Genomic DNA, 14,122 nt, shown 5'->3' on the forward strand with positions numbered 1-14,122 from the left:
CCCTATATATGGCTGCCTGAGGTCTGCTGGAGCATATGTGCATGGCTTACTTTGTATCTCATGGAAATCAATATAATGTACAAGAGGAACTTGCTGATTGTCATATCCTTTTCATGGAATGCCTTTTCCTTGGAGGTCTGATTGGAGCCAACTCTGGTTTTATTTAGGTGCAACTGCAAAGTAAAAACATGACTATTTGTTAAAGCCTTCAGCCTCATTGATTTACCTCAAATCTTTTAAACCTACCTTAACTTGTTAATGTGTTTAATATGCGCTGTCCCTTTCATTTTAAAATTGTTTTTAAGGTTACCTGCACAGTTTTCCTTCATATTTAATTTCAGGGCCACTGCATTGGTTGTAACAATGGGAAGGCCTAGCCTGTGATAGGTGGTCAGGGTTAGATGGTCAGGGTAGAGCTGAGCTAAAAATCCTAAGAAGATGCTTGCTAAAAGAATTCCTAAGATATTTCTCTCTCCCTCTAAAAACTTGATCAATTTGCCTGTCTAATTTCTCCTGGAATTATTGAAGAAGGAAATTCTGCTTCACCTCCAGACTTGAGATTGTCAGTGCCACAAGACCATATGCATATAATCCAGAAATTCTAGTAACGACTGGAACATTTTCCCTTCATTTTTCTGCATTTTGCTGTCTTTATTTGCCGGTCCATGCAGAAAATTGAATCACTGTGATATAGTGATTTACATATTAAATAATTACTCAGGAGTCCAGAGGTTTCAATAATGTTCACCCATGAAACCTGATTGGGTGACCTTTGGCAAGTTATATTCTCCCAGCCTTTGATAAGGATCAATCAAATTCTGTTTTGAAAAATGTTGCCAAAAATTGTGATATGTTCACCATAATGTCACCATAAGACAGGAATGACTTGAAAACGTATAGCAAGAATGCTTAAAATTGACCTCTTGACCTGCCAAAGTTGGGCAACTAGGTACTAAAACCAGGTACATTAAGCAATTCCGATATCAATAGTGTCCCTTTACTCCCAGTAGTAAACATTTTCAGCAAGGGGAGAAAAGAAGGCTGTGCTGGCCACCATTTTGCAATTCTTAAGATGCAGGGCCAAACCAAAGGGGGATGGCACGGATATGAAATAACACATGCATACCCCCATACAGTGTGCCCCCCCCCCAGTCATTCTATGGATGGAAAGAGCAGTGTAATGACTCTTACCTAGTAGTAAGTAGAAGTGTGGGATATCAGTGAGGCAGACCTCTATTTTGGGAGTGTAAGCCAGGGCAGAAGACATCTTGAGAGTAGAAAGTTAGAAGAGGGGAGGAGATGGAAGTCTCCTGGGATTGGCTAGAGCAGGTGGGAGAAGCCAAATCTTGGGAGGGAAAAAGTGTCAGCTTCTAAGAGAGAGGAGGAGTTGAGATTTGGGAATGGAAGAGAGAAGAGGTACTTTTGAGACTAGGGTTTTTTGATAGAGAGCGTTTGTGGCAGGCAAGGCTGCATTATTGGCCAGAAGGGTCAAGTAGCCTCCTGGTTTACTTGTGGGTGTTAACACAAGTGGTTTGCTCTCTGGGTGGAGTAGATTAGCTGTAGAGTACTCTGATTAGAGTGAGCTAATTGCTCTGAAGACAGCCTGAGTAGGTTAGTCTGGGACTCACTGCTACTTCGTTACTGTAGAGTGAGGAATTTTGCTAGTAGTTAAGTCAAGTAACTTTTTAAAGGAACCATCAAGAATATTGTACCTTAGTGACAAGTTAAGCTTTTGTGCCTCATCAAAGAAGTCAGTTGTGTGTTTGTTCTTATAAATAAATCTTTTCTCTATTCAACTTTTAAAGAAACCTTAATTGTTATTCATTCCTGTGGGGATAATTCTAGTTTCTTTTACATCCTAACATCACAGTCATCTTTGGGAGCTAAGGAAGAGCTGGGTTGGCAGGGAAAAGGTTACCTCAGAGGATCATTTTTAAAATCCTAAAGTGGCTTAGGTGGCAGCAGCAAATAAACCAGAAGAAGATTGAAGCGGTGTTCACTCTACCAGAGCACACACATGTCCAACATCATACCGTGTTTAAACCCCGTGTAGATCTTTTATACTGTGTAAAGATTCTTTTATACTGGTGTCAGCAGGTGGGAGGTGATATTCCCCCCTTTTTTTCTTCCTTCAAATTCGTTATAAGCAGCTTCACTCTTGCTGCCATATATTTTGGATCAACACTAATCTGTAATCTGTGCCAAGCAACAGCTGTCTCTCACACACCTAATGACTAACACGACTGTACTTCAAACTATTTATGGGAAAAACTATATACTGTACAGCATAAAGTGGTGGTGTGCCAGATATTGTGTTCATTTCACTGAGCTCATGAAATCAATGCTGTTGAGGCACAAGGAAAAACTTCCTTTTATATTTCTGCTTTACAGTTAATGTATCATTCTGCTTAAGAAACGGGATGGGGGGGGGGAGAGAGTTAAGAAAACAATACAATGTGAACATGTGTGTGTTATTTAATATGCATTCTCCCTAGTGAAAAAACCTTTTGAAATGTAAAAACAATAGTACTATTGTTGCCATCAATTTTTCAAGGCATCTCTGAGGCTGCTTATAGAAATCGGAACAATGTATTCATCAAGTTGGGGAACTGGGGTTTTGTGTGATTGAATAGAATAGTTTGAAAAGTAATTGAACCCATTTCATAGTGCATTCCTTAGGGGTTAGCAAGATGGCAAAAGGCAACAGACCTTTATCATACACCAGCATTTTTTAAAACTTGGTGCATGTGCAACACTCTAGAAATGAAACTGTAGCTTTGTTTCAGGAGGAGTTCCCTCTGCCCACAAAGCAATAAAGTAATTCTTCAGTCCAACAAAGATGGATTTTTTTTTGCTAAAGAACTGAGCTAATTCCTCTGTGCAATCATGGTAGATGAGAAAAGGCCCCTTTTGAATTAAAATGGGGAAGCAAAATTTACAACTGGAAATATTTTGGAACTGTATCACAAAGGCTCAAAACAGCTGTCAGGTAAAATGCTATTTTCTCATAAAGGCATTTTTTTGGCATATGAGCAAGCCTGCTAGTTTGTCACACTCTTGCCTAGTTGAAGCTTTTAATATAATCTTAAGTGCTAACAGAAATGAGATCACTATAGACAACTAGAGTTAGCTTAATTTGCTCAACAGTGTTTCTCACTGCTTGAATTCTTGCCATATCAACATGAAAGATCATCTGGTTATGAAAACAGATTGCCTGTTTTTCATTGTAAGGAGTTTGAGAACCTGAAGATAAAAGCATTAACATCACCAACAGTATTCTACATCAGACCAAGATCTACTTCTGACTTTATCACATGAGCCAGGTGAAGTGGGATGCTTTGTCTGGCTTCGCCAAATAAACAGAAAAGGTAGTGGGACGAATCTCGCACTGCTCCCTCATGGTGAAGTTTCCCATCACATGCGGAAAGCATCGCCTGAGCAGTGAGGATCTGTGCTGGCGCCATTGGAGCCAGCACAACACAGGCGGGCTCCATTGTTTGGAGAGAAATGTCGTACAATGCTTCCACTCCAGATGTATTGCATGACTCTTCCACTCCAGCCTTTGCCAGAAGACCAGGGTGCTCATCCGTTGCTGCACCGGACAATTTGTGTCACATCTGAAGCACTGTGAAGGATGCAAAATGATGGCTAAGTTATTCATATAGTTGACAATTATATTGGTGGTTTAGTTGTCAATATAGTTTATGTTGTTACCACCTGCTGTGCCCCCATTCCCTACTAGCCATTAGAGAGAAAAAATATTGCTTCTAATAAAACAGAGTCCTATAATGTTGTGGAGGTGGGGAATGGGCGGGTTCTGCAGAATGTCTCCTCATCGTGCAGAAATTCAATAAAATTCTATTTCTCTGCTCACAAATATAGTGGAAAATTCTGAGTGGTCATTTGTACACTGCAGAAAAAAATGTGGTTCTGGATGCTTCTCAAGCCCCATCTGATGAGGTTCTTGGTTGGACATCCATGTTGGAAAGACATGTTGTGACGGATTCCCTCTCTAGCTTGGTCCTACAGCTTCAAACCTTGGGGTTCCATCACACATCTTGCCCCTTTGCCTTTAAAACACTGTCTTCATGATGTACAGCAGCATTTGGTAAGGATCCAGGTTTTTAACCTATATTCCAGCTTTGCACCACTTTAAACAAATTGGGGTTTATTCTGGAGTTTGCCTTGGGGCAGTCTGGACAGCAGGATTGGGTCCATCCATTGACCAGATGGACACTGCTGCCATTGCCATTTCCCTGCATTGATCAGCACAGGGAAACAGCATGGATCATATTCGGGTCACTGCTGCCTCTACTAGCCAGCCATTGAGCTCAATCTGAGTTCTTGGCAGTGGAAACTATGCCAACCAAATTTTTGCATGGAACTCACTAGCCAGCTAGGTGTTGTGATGGTGATGACATGGAAGAAGTGGCATCCCAGTGGTATAAATACAATAATGGGCTGTCTGGACAATGACCAGGATTCTGCATGTCGGTTTTCTGGATAGAATTCTAAGCACGCAGCTAATATTGCATGGTGGAAAATCCACTTGCAACTCTATCAATCAAATGAGTTGCTGGCATAATGAAGTAGCAAATAACCTTCCTGGGATTGTAGCCAATGCAGACATTTTCCTCTAGATTGAGAAATGAGAGACATTATGCAACAAGGGAGAAGATAGAGGCATGGGAGAAAAAAAATATAATCACTGGGGTCTGGTTTGGTGAAGCTATGAGCACTGAAGCTGAGAGAAAGTGGAATAATTAATCCCTGAGTTAGGGCAACTATGGAAAATCTGGAATTTCAGTTGTGTGTTGTGCTTGGTTATTTCAGCGCTGAGCTCAGAGCTGGCAGCTGCCTCATTTCAGCCAATTATGTGAACCAAATTGTGTTCTGTTTCAACATTTGACCTTGGAAGTGTTTTTAGAGGCAGGAATAAAAGTTCATCAAATTGAAATGTGGAAAATGTATATTTTAAAGTAAGAGAATGTTTTTCAAAACCTTAATATAGGAAATTGCTTATTCAACAGCATAACAACCACTGGACTAGGAAACATGTTATGAGTCTGACAGCATTTCAGGAAGTCCTTAGATGTCAATAGACTTCTGCCCTATCAAAGTCCTTTTCAGCCATTACCATGATTGCTTGAACACAGATGCATGAGAATGTTTATTCATCCCCCCTTCCCGCCCCAATAATTGCTTTATTGACATGGAAAGAACTATACTGAAAGAGTGAAAGCTCTCCACATAATGAGTAACTTCTGCACTTCAGACATGAGGAAAGTGATGGCAGATGGTAGGAAACTATGGTAAGAAATACCTGAACAGGGCTGAAGTATATACATGAAACCAACAGCAATCCAACAATTTCATTTCAAAATCCCAATTAATACAGATTTCATTCTCTAACAATAAAAAGTATATTTCAACCAGGTGTCTTCATTCCTTTCTCACTCACTCTTCCCTTTCCTTTCAATGAAGTGTCTTTAAAATGTTTTTTTTAAAAAATAAAATAAGGAAAAGTGACATAGAATGAAAGTAGAGATATCGTTCTTACCTGGGAGTGTGACCATAGGACTTCACACTGCCAGACTGACATAGTACCACAACACTAGCAGTTGCTAGCCACATGTTGCACAGACGTGCACTAGAGACATGTCATGTTATCATGAAGAACCGCTTTTTATGTGGATGAAGGCTAGAGGGCAAGTCAGTAGGAAAGTTATTTCAATAAATGGAAGTGAGTATCAGCCACTATGAATGTTACTAACTACAAAACCTAGAATAAGTAACTTTGACAGCCATAGTGGATCTGATAAGCTGATAATTGCAATTATAGTCTTAGGACATCCATTTTGATATTATACTTTGCAAAGACAATCTAGCTCTCATCTGCTCCAATTCAAAGCATAGTTGTAAAATTCAATCATTAGTGAACATCATTAGTGAACTTTGCATTCAGTCAAAGATATCTCTTTCTTTCTGTATTTTTAAAAAATTTCAATTAGGTCTGTAGTTTGACTCAACACTTGAATAAAGTGTTAATTGTATGGGATGTGTTTGATTTAGCAGATGGTCAGTCAGTTGTAAAATCTGATATTAATTGCTTCTAAGAGAGTCCATTCAAAGCTGTAATGACAAAGCAGACACTGTTGTACTGTATTTGTGAAAAACAGCATCAATTCATATGAAGACATTCCATTCAGAAGACAATGGTCTTCTTAGATTTTTTTTTTAAAATAGCTAAGCCAGCTGTGATGTAAAGATTTCCTTGTTCTTCCCACACATATGCATGTTGGCACAAAACTGGAATGAATGTTATTAAACTGAAGGAGAACAATTGAAGAATGCATGAATACATGTATAATGGATATGGAAGTGCAACCAATGCTGTTACCAGCATAGATGTAGGAGGTGGTTTTCACAACTAGCAATGACAGGTTGGATCTAGAGACATGTTTTCCCTCATTTGGATCAGATGCTTCCCCTGCCACTCAGGGTGATTAATTAAAAAAGAACCTTTTGTAGGCTAAAACTGTTCCAGGGAGACTACAGTAAAAGGACAAATGACAATCTGCACCCACAGAGGTCCCTGGGAAAAACAATGTGCCATTTGAGGGGTAATGAGAGACCAGAGGTCCTACATTGTCATGTTCTGCGGTAATTTAACAACTAGGACAGTTAGCAGAAACAATACTTTACACAAGTTGAGTCTTGTGTAATACCTTGTGCAAGCAAATAAAAGTACTGTTTTACACATGTGCAAGATGATTCTATCAATAGCAGATATTTACACTAGAGAGATGGTGCCATTTTGGTGTTCTTGCATCTCAATGCTCCAGGACCACACTAGACTGATGTCCATAAGCAGGGACAAAGTGGGAATCCATGGAGCAGTGAGGGGAATCTGTTGGGCAGCATTTCTTGTCTACTCCCAGCTTCGTCCTGCACCACCCCCAGACTCAGTCAATTAGAACACAGGTAGTCACCAATGTTCTCAGGGAAGCCTCTGAACATGCTGCCGAGATGCTTCCAAGATGGAGCTGGGATGGAGCTCTGCCAGAAGTAGCCCCAAGTCATGTGATCGACTCCTTCCTAGCTGCTTCACAGCAGCATCCTGGGGCGGGGGCAAAAATCCCCATATAATGAGGTTGGGGGAACCTGTCTACACACCTATGATACTGAATTTAATGCTACACACCTGAAATGTTGTCATGGGCCAATGGCACCAAGAAAATGAAGCATATTTCCAAGTTAAAACAAGGTATATGGAGCATATTTGGCTTATTTAAAAGAAGAATTACAATTCTAAGAGGCTGTTAGGAACACAAGGTACATGTGTTCTTATTTTAATTCAAAACTCTGTTTTATTTTCCTACCACCCAACAATGAGTTTGTTGATTATAGCAATGAGAGAAAGAAGATGTGAGTGGAAGAGGCTGCCAACGTTTAGCTGGACACAAGATTAACTGGATTCCTGTAGACTTCATTGACTCTGTTATAAGCATTGGAGTGAGTCCATCAATGACAAATTACATAACTATCAGTTTGTCTATATATTTTAAATTAATTGCCTTAAATTAGTTGCTACTTACAGCTACAATTATACCTTTTTATTTATCAATGCTGAAGCAGACAACTGTAGGCTTCAAAAACTGTAAGGTGTATAAAAATTAATAAATACCATTACCATGTGAATGTATGATTTCAAGATCACCCAGTCCAATATTGTGGATTTTCTGCAAATTTGAATGTCTTTGCAGTAAGCTTGAACAAATAGTTCTGATGAAGCAAGAAATGAATTAAAGGAATTGGAAACTCTCCCTCTATGCCCCATGTCAACACAATTTTCAAGCTCAGACTCAAGGAGCTGGATGTAATCTGGGAAAGGGCAGCACAGCTATATAGAATGTACTGTATGCAAATGGTAGGCAGAACAAAACACTTCAGTTTGGATTACGTCAGAGGATATCTCAAGGGATATGGCAATATTATGCATCTCACAGCATGAGGCCTATTTAAGTAAGTTCATGCATTAATGAGTTTTACTTTGCAAACTCTTAATGAATCGTAACTTGGTTTTCAATTCTGGACAAAAATCACAAGAGCAAAATAACTTCCCTTAAAAAAAAAAACCACAGCTATGTGGGATTCTTACTTGTTTATAACCCTTTAGTTCTTTTCATCCTGTTGCTGATCAGTGCACAGGGTGACACCATTATTAACTATTAACATTATTAACTGCCTGCTACAGAGTTAAGGAGAAGAGTGGAAAGTATTAATCCTGCTAGGGAAATCAGTCTATACACTTTGATTGTTCATCAATACAGAACTTGAAAAAATTATTTTTGGGCTACAATTCCCAGAATTGCCAACCAGCATCAGCACTGGTCAAGTGACTCAATAATTTGTAACCTCAAAAACCAACTTTTCCAAAGTCTGTGCTACTTAGACTGAAACACACTGTATTGAAGCATAGATGAAAATAATATGAATATTATTTTGGGCGTGCTAACACAGGAAGCAGCAGTTATCCTGCATGGCAGTTTTGACCAGGAAATGCCAGCATGAATGAGATAAATAGCCCCAAAAGAGAGTTGTGGAGGAAAATGACTTCAAAAACACCAAAGAGCTGAGAGCAGCAGAAAGTAGATTAAAGGAAGTGTTGTCGGAGGCTTTCATGGCCGGAATCACTGGGTTGTTGTAGGGTTTTTTTCGGACATATAGCCCGAAAAAACCTACAACAACCCAAAGGAAGTGTTCTTTAGCCACTATGAAATGTTTCATGTACCTAAACTGCAGAGCCTTTGAATGTTCACCATGAATTAAAAAGAGAAAGACATTTGTAAGACAGCAATACAGATTCTTATCTCTTCTTTAAGACATTCTTTCTCTGAAAGGAAGCACAACATAATAACAAATACAATTGAAACTATATCCTCACATACTCTAGTTATTGTTTCTCAGAGGCACAACTGATGGAAGATGCATGGCCTTTTTGCATGGTTCAGAGAAGTCTTCTTAACATATGTCTTTTACAACAGATGCTGATATGAGAATTGTTTTAAAGTTTTTTGATCAGTATCTAAAACTTGTTAACAATGCAACCCTAAACCCTGTAACACTAATAGATGTGACATCAAGATACTAACTATGTAATGGCTACCGTCTAAGGAATTTTCAACAATATTTTAAAGGGTTTTTTAAAAAGTGTTTCTGCAGTATAAAAACTCCAATGAGATGAATCCTGGATCTTCATGGAGTCTTCATGGTGATAGTTTTCTTTTTTGTGCAAACAAAACAATGCTTTGTATGCAGGAAATTGTATTTTCTGTTCATAAAATGCTTTTACTGAGGACCAAATGTAATGCAAAAGTACAATATTTTGCCCAGAATGAGACATGAATGAGAAATTCACATTATCTGCTAGAACCTTAACTACATGATGGAGAGAGAGAGAAAAATAGTTGTATCAACTTGTAGATGGTTTCAATGAAGCAATATTCTCAAGCCTTCCATGCTTTCCTGCAGTCAGAAACATTTTTATTGACAAGTTATAAAAATTCAGCACAATTTACTATTAATTAAGGGATGAAATTGCATTGCTTTAAATGGAAATATAATCCGTATTTCATATCTTTCCATTGCATTTCTAGCATTCCTCTGGGAGACATGACCACTTTGGTAAACACCAGAAGGGAATTCTAGATAACTCGTTAGTTAAATTTGTCTGTTCCAAATTGGAAAAGCAAGCATAGTAACTTTTCTATAAAGTGGGTAATTAAGGTGCAATTTTGTATTTTCACTGATGGAAATGGTGTATTTAGTGGCTTAACTATATGACTTGCAGGTGTAGGAACATATAAACATTTGGCAATTTTCAGAAATCCATTTGCACAAAAAGAGAACATGAGTAATAAAATATTATCTTCACTGCATTTTTCTGGAATCTGGAAGCAAACATAACTTGGAACTGCAGAACCTTCTGTTGCACATACTTAGGATCACTGGATTGCAACACATATTTTCTTTCTTTTCAGTTGAGAAATGGGGTTATGATTTATCGTACTTGTTGCTTCCTTGGTCCTTGTCCCATTTCTTCATCTGTTGTGCACCTGCAATGGGGGCCCTTTGTAATATACTGTAACAAATTTGAAAGTGTCTAGTTTGGATTTTGAATTTGTCTTGGTCATAATATTTTGCATTTCTCATACACATTCGGTTCAAAATGAAGACATAATTCAAATATCTCACAATGCAGTCCTGTAACTTAAACGTAATGGAACTGCTTTCTATTAGAGATAAGCAGAGTTGTGTCATCTAGATTATAAAGTCAGAATATATGATCTACAGAACACAGTCAGTGAAACCTCTTTTCTTGCCATTCCCCAGATATATTGTTTGAAAGCTTCCCTCCCAGTAGTGTCACTGGGCATGCTAACTGGGAGCAATGGCAGTTGTGGGTCAATATATCTGGGGCAGAGCTTTGAGATAACCTAAAACCAATGATAATATTTTGCTTGTGATAATTTTCTTTCTCCCAGAGCAAAAGTCGAAGTTTATTACTTTATCACTGTAACTCAACAATTATTTTATTCTTTTTGTGATATATCACTAACTTTTTGTTGCTGTTATGGTTACAAGATGGCGTGATACTGAATGATTAAGGTAGATGTCTGTGTCTTGGTTCTAGCCAGCTATGACATAGCAGTAGGGATGGAAGAAAATCACCATTCTGCATCCTGAGTCCAGGAAGCATGGGAAGGCTGTTGAGACAGCTGCAGCCAGTTCCACTAATGAACTGGGTGAGCTATTTCCACAGAACTTCTGCTTTAGAAGTCAGGATTTCTTCCAAGTTGGCTTATCCCAGGGTGAAAATTGAGTTAAGCGGCTTTCCTTGGGTTAATCCAGATAAGCCCCCATGCGGTGTTTAGCCACTGTGAGCCTGATTGCATCACACACCAACCTAAGTATAGATGTACCCCTAAAGAATTTGTGACTGAAGTGAGATTTGGCCCATAACCTACTTCACCACATGTAACAGTAAATAATAATGAATGACACCATTCACTGAGATTTTACCCAAAGTGTGCAATATACTAAGTGCCAAAGACATTATGAAACACTGTATTTTAGAGATGTTTTTCTCTGATATTTATTTGGTTTTGTATTTGCTCTTTCCAGTATTTTTTATTACTTGTTTCCAGCTGTATATTCAGTCTGCTGTGCCCTTCCAAAAAATAAATTATCACTCTCATTGGCACAAGTAGACCTTTCGTAAGGGCTGGATTTTTTGACTGCATGAAAAACATAACGCCTGAAAAGGACCGTTAGAATCTTTCTGCCAATGGAAGCAAAGTAATGGAAATGTATACAAAATCTTAAACACATGACATGGAAAAGCAACCAAAGCCAATGAACTTGCTTCCAATAATTTCATTTATGTGTCAATGTACTCACTAGACATTATGTGCTTTATCATTACATTTGAGCCTCTGTTGATATATCACAGCAATCAGGAAAATCAATTGTGCTCTGTGTGTGTGTGTGTGTGTGTGTATATATATATATATATATATATATATCCATTGGTATTGTTATTAACTGTTGACAAATCCACTTCAACCCTCAGAACACCCTGTCATCAACAGTCCCACTCACACCTTACAGTCTAAGGGCTGTGACTTTTTTGACTGACAACTTTCAGTCCCATCCTAGGATACTGCCAAAACACAGCCATGTTGGAGCCCACTGAAGCCCATCACATGACACAGGGCTACTTCCAGTGGGGCTCCGTGCCGGCTTCATGCATGCTGCATCTCAGCAGTGTGCTAAGTGCCAGTCCTGAGAACACAGGTGACTACCCATGTTCTCTTAGAGAAAGCTGGGGACAGCTTGGGATCAAGAAGGGGTCTGATGGATTTCAGTATGGGATAGTAAGAGAGCGATGTGGAGCGCTGCTCAATGATTTACCCCACTGCCTGACAGATTTGGTACAAAGATGCTCCTGGTGTCCCCATGCTTAAAGACCTCCATGTGATGAGGTGCATTGCCTATCCATTGGCAAGCAGTCCTCCCTTTTTTTCTACTGTATTCCAATGTGCCAAGCATTATTGTCTTTTCAAACAATTCATGTCTTCCCATGATATGTCCAAAGTATGACAGTTTCATTTTAATCATCTTGGCTTCTAGGGAAAAATCAGGCCTGATTTTCTTTAAGAATCACTTGTTTATTTTTGGCAATCCTGGATATCTGTAGATTTTTCCTCCAGCATTTATCCAAGCCTTTGACCTGCCTTTCTCTGCCAACCCCCAACTGTTTTGATGGATTTCACCTTCAGGATAGACTATGAAACAATTGGTAATACAAAGGGCATTTAATCAAACTCAGCAGCAGCAATAAAGAAAATATCAAGAACCTTTGAAAAAGGGTATTTTTTTTAAAAGGGACATTGCTTTCTTAAGAATTCATAATATCATTTTGTTGTCATAAATTATCTTATGAAGAAGCATGGTTGATTCTTGCTCTACTTCTTTGCATTAAGATAATTATCTATCTGATGAAAGTATAGCAATTGAATGCTACTTTAACTGTCAAGGATGCATCTTAGGATTCATAGTTTGGGGAGAAACCTTGTTCAGGTGAGTTCTCTTGAATGTAAAAACATCTAAGTTTCTTACTGAAGTAGAAATCTCAGGATTTTGAAAGATGCAGCTATAGCACATAAAGTGGCATGAAACTGTTGTAACTTAATATAAATATAGTCTTACTATCTAAATTGCATATAGGTTACACACAACATGGTAAATACCAGCACTTCTACTTCATTTCCCTCCCTTATTTCTGTTTTGTACATGGGGATTATCAACTATTTTTTGTTCTTTAGGCTGTATCAACAAGACAGTTTGATAACAAAGTTTCAAGCCTCAAGAGATTCCTCACTTCTAGGTGAGATAATGAGGTGCTATTTTTTCTCATTAATGGTTTGTAATTTGTGAAAACTCTGCACAAAACTAGAATTTCTCCTTTTAAGAAGCAACAGACTGATACACAGCAAAACCATATAAAATATGTCTGATTGTTTTGAAATATGCAAACACCTAGCTCATTGTGTTCAATCCTTTAAAATCCACAGGACAAAGTAGCAACCACTGTCATGTTGTTCAGTTGCACAATTTTGCTTGATTTCTGGGGGAAATTATTCTCTTGTCAAGAATGCTGCAAAATACCTCAATCTCTCACAGGATGTGGAGAATCATTTTTCAGTTTTTTTCATCCTTGTGAAGATGAGACAAGTGAGGATTTACATCTCTGTGTGTGGTTGATAAAGTTTGATATACTACAGTTAAAGGTCTGTTTGGGAATATGGGAACAAAACACTGATATTTAAAGAACCATGGACTGGGGTTTTATAAATATAAAGCAATCTAATGTACCAAGGCCACATTGTATATATCTTCCATTGTGCAAGATTAAATGTGTGCTTAAATTTGGAACAATAGGTATTCATACAGCAGTATGAATGCTCATGAGAAACCAGCCTTTTAATGAAATAAGAAGAAAATTGATGCTTCTTGTTCCAGGAATTGTTTTGCAGTTTCACATCTAAATATATATTGATATCTAAAGCAGAGTCCCCTTCAAGATACAGGAGTCATTTTTCATCCTTAAACTTAACTTTAGAAGGTTTTATTTGCTAGCAACCATATCTTTACTGAGTCAAATCAGTAATATATTTTTTTATTTAAAATGTATGTACAGAAGGAGCTCCAGAAAGGACTCACAGTCAACTGGTTCATTGCAAAATGCAGGGATCAGCTGTAAAAGGAGACAATGGGCTGGTTTGTTTTCTTCACTTGTTTTGTTCAACCCTCATTAACTTACAACTTGATCCTTCTGTGTCACAAAGCATCACACTTGAAGTCATCCAAGGTTATTTTAAAAGTTATTTCCCTACTCTTACATCTCTGAGAGCACCAGAAATAGACACTAACAGGTTGAAACCAATTAAGTTAAGGGGGCAATTTTATTGCATTTATTGGAATTTCAGTGTTAATTTAATTCAGAATTAATTCAGAAATTGTGTGAGATCCCAAGAATAAAAAAAATGGAGAACTA

This window comes from Anolis sagrei, chromosome 6 (genome assembly GCF_037176765.1).
Source record: "Anolis sagrei isolate rAnoSag1 chromosome 6, rAnoSag1.mat, whole genome shotgun sequence".
Lineage (NCBI taxonomy): Eukaryota > Metazoa > Chordata > Lepidosauria > Squamata > Dactyloidae > Anolis > Anolis sagrei.